Source organism: Enhydra lutris, unplaced genomic scaffold (genome assembly GCF_002288905.1).
Source record: "Enhydra lutris kenyoni isolate GAN:26980312 unplaced genomic scaffold, ASM228890v2 scaffoldscaffold2618, whole genome shotgun sequence".
Classification (NCBI taxonomy): domain Eukaryota; kingdom Metazoa; phylum Chordata; class Mammalia; order Carnivora; family Mustelidae; genus Enhydra; species Enhydra lutris.
In genome coordinates, this window is record NW_019156702.1 from 1 (window position 1) to 3142 (window position 3142).

Consider the following 3142-nt stretch of genomic DNA (forward strand, 5'->3'; position numbering starts at 1 on the left):
TATATATATATATATATATATATATATATATATATATATACCAAAACCTTCATATATAAGTGGGATTATATGATTAGTGTTTTATTTTGATTTTTTTCCTTTGTCTTATTCTACCCATTCTTCTTTCTAATTACATGGTTTAGTTTCTGCTTCCGATAACTTTCATTAAAATTTGTTTTCTTTTAATATTTTCTATGTTCAGTGATTGTATGAAAATAAATATTCTGCAATACATAAATAATCTATGCATTCACACAGACACATGCTTATACTGAAATTTTCCAACCTGGAATATTGGCTCTCTTTCTTTTGTTCTAATTAAATTTTATATTCTTTTAAGAGATTTTATACTTTCTTTATATATATACTGCACTTCTATGTTAAATTTATTCTCCTGGTAATTAAACCAAGATAACATTTTATGACCAAAATAACATTTGCTCATTGATTTCCTGTTGTTTTTTGCTATTACAGTCTACGTCTTTTTAAAATATTTTCCATTTTTTCAGCTAGAATACCAAATCCCCTTACTAGTTCCATTAGTTTCCTATTAGTTCCTTGAGTTTTCTGTGTGTGTAAGAATGCCCTCAATATAAAAAAAGATATATCGAATTTCATCAACTTTAAGACAACATCAATTGTAAAGTATGCCATTATAATATTTATCACAATTGAAAAGAAAATGTTGACAATTAGCCTATGAACAATAGTAGATGCCATCCGTTGTATGAAATATCTAAATTTCAGAAAAGCAAAATGTGAATAATACTTTAAAATCAAGGAAATACCATTGTTTTATTTATTCTTTCCCATATTTATCATGATTATTTTGTTTTCTTATGTCATCTTCCAAGATCTAATAAACGATGGAGCATTTCTGATTTTTACTCATCACATTCATTGGGGTGGGGTTTATCTGTATTAGAGTTTACAAAGAACTGACTTTTGGATTTTTTGAACTTATTTAATTGATTTTAGTTTCTACCCACAGTAACATTTTTCATTTACTTTTATTTTCAATGGTTTTTTTTTAATTTATTAGTTTAAATTCCTCACTTTTGGTCTAGTTTATATATTTTTAAAAAGTGAATTTATTTAAGATAACAGAATTCTTTCTAACTACAGCTTTTTCATTGCTCCAAATAATTTGTGATGGCATGTCTGCATTTCATTACTTTCCAGATAACAATTAGTTAATTTGTTGTAAATTCCTTAATTTCCAAGGAATTATACTGATGTGGATTTTTCATTCTTTGTAGATAAAACTCTGCATATTGTGGTTATTATGGCAGAATTTGGACTATGAGAGCTTAATTTGTATTAGATGTAGGCACAGGCTGTTAAATACATTGGGGAATGTTTTCCCCTTGACTCAGAGCTCTGTACGCAGCAGATGATATTTTTTTCAGAAACAAAGTAATCCTTCTGTGAAAATGAGCTTGGTTTTCTAATGCAAACTTTCACTGAATGTGCAGCTATTGTCCTGTCCCAAGTACTTTCCACATTAATCCTGAGACTTTAAGCCCAAGCCTTTGTGATCCATAATGTGATGTCCTGCACCTACCCTCCAGTCTATGCTCACCTCAGTACCCAGTAGTCATTTTGTAGATTATTACTGTACTTTTAGTTGAATCTTTATTTCTGACACCTCCTGTTGACCATTTTACAATGATTTGAGCTATAGAGTTAAGGGAATATTTATTACATATTATCCAGTGTTTCTGTGTGTTCATTACAGAGTATTTTCATCTATTTTCTCAATATTGGAAGTGCCATTACTCTTTTTCACATGCATTTTAAATTATGTGATTATTCATCCATTTTAGACATTTTACCTAAAATTACTCTTACTACATGTGTTTAGATATTATTGTGTATATTGAAGAGCTACAAACAATTTTACCTTATATTTTCCTGAGGAATAACTCTTACTATATATATTGTAACAAAATCATGCAGTTAATTTCTCTTCAGGATAGTTTTTTAGAAATTGATATGCAAAATTATCAAATATATTTTGAAAAATCAAAACACAAGAATGGCATGAGCAGGGGCGCCTGGGTGGCTCAGTGGGTTAAGCCGCTGCCTTCGGCTCAGGTCATGATCTCAGGGTCATGGGATCGAGCCCCACATGGGGCTCTCTGCTCAGTGGGGAGCCTGCTTCCCTCTCTCTCTCTCTCTCTCTGCCTGCCTCTCTGTCTACTTGTGATCTCTCTCTGTCAAATAAATAAATAAAATCTTTAAAAAAAAAAAAAAAGAATGGCATGAGCAGGGCTCAATGGAAGGTTGGTTAAAAAAGTGTTGAGAAAATTAATGTAACAGAAATATATGTTATTAAGAAACAAGATTATAGACTTCAAAATAAAATGCCTGTGGACATTTATTCTTGTTTTTGAGATATTTTAAAAATAATATTTCTTTTATTTAATTGAGAGCAAGGCAAATTCTTTTGACTGAGTCCTCCAAGGCTTTCTTAACTTGATTGTTTCTCAAAGTATAAATAAATGGGCTCAAGGTAGGTGAAATGGAGAAAATGAGCAGTGAAACCACTTTATTAATGGTCACTTTTTCCTTTGCTGTAGGATTCATATAGATGAAAATGCATGTGCCATAGGTGGTGGAGACCACAATCATGTGGGAAGAACAGGTTGAAAGGCCTTTTTCCTTTGTTGAACAGAAGGGAATCTAAAAATTGTCTTGATGATATAAGCATATGACAGAACCACACATGTAAGTGTCATATTCAAGGTCAGCACAGCACAGATTATAACTGTCCATTCCATGAACCATGTATCTGAACATGAGATTTTCACTAAGGGAAATGCATCACAGCCAAAATGATCAATTATGTTAGAGTCACAAAATTTTAGATTTAAACCCAGGCTAAGAGGTGGGATTATTATACATAAACCAGCCATCCAAGAACAGATGATGAGAGTCCTGCAGGCACTGTTGCTCATGATGATCACATAATGCAAGGGTTTACAGATGGCCACATAGCGGTCATAGGACATGGCGGCTAGCATAAAAAACTCTGATACCCCACAGAGGTCGGTAAAAACACTTGGATGACACAAGCATTATAGGTATTAACATTGTCACCTGTTGCTACGCTATACAAATATCTGGGAATAATGGCAGA

The 3142-nt window shown here is 32.1% G+C and overlaps 1 pseudogene; it reads right to left on the bottom strand.

The window, feature by feature from the left end:
- Positions 1–2424: 2424 nt before the first annotated feature.
- LOC111140531 lies at positions 2425–3139 on the bottom strand (annotated as a pseudogene).
- Positions 3140–3142: the final 3 nt, after the last annotated feature.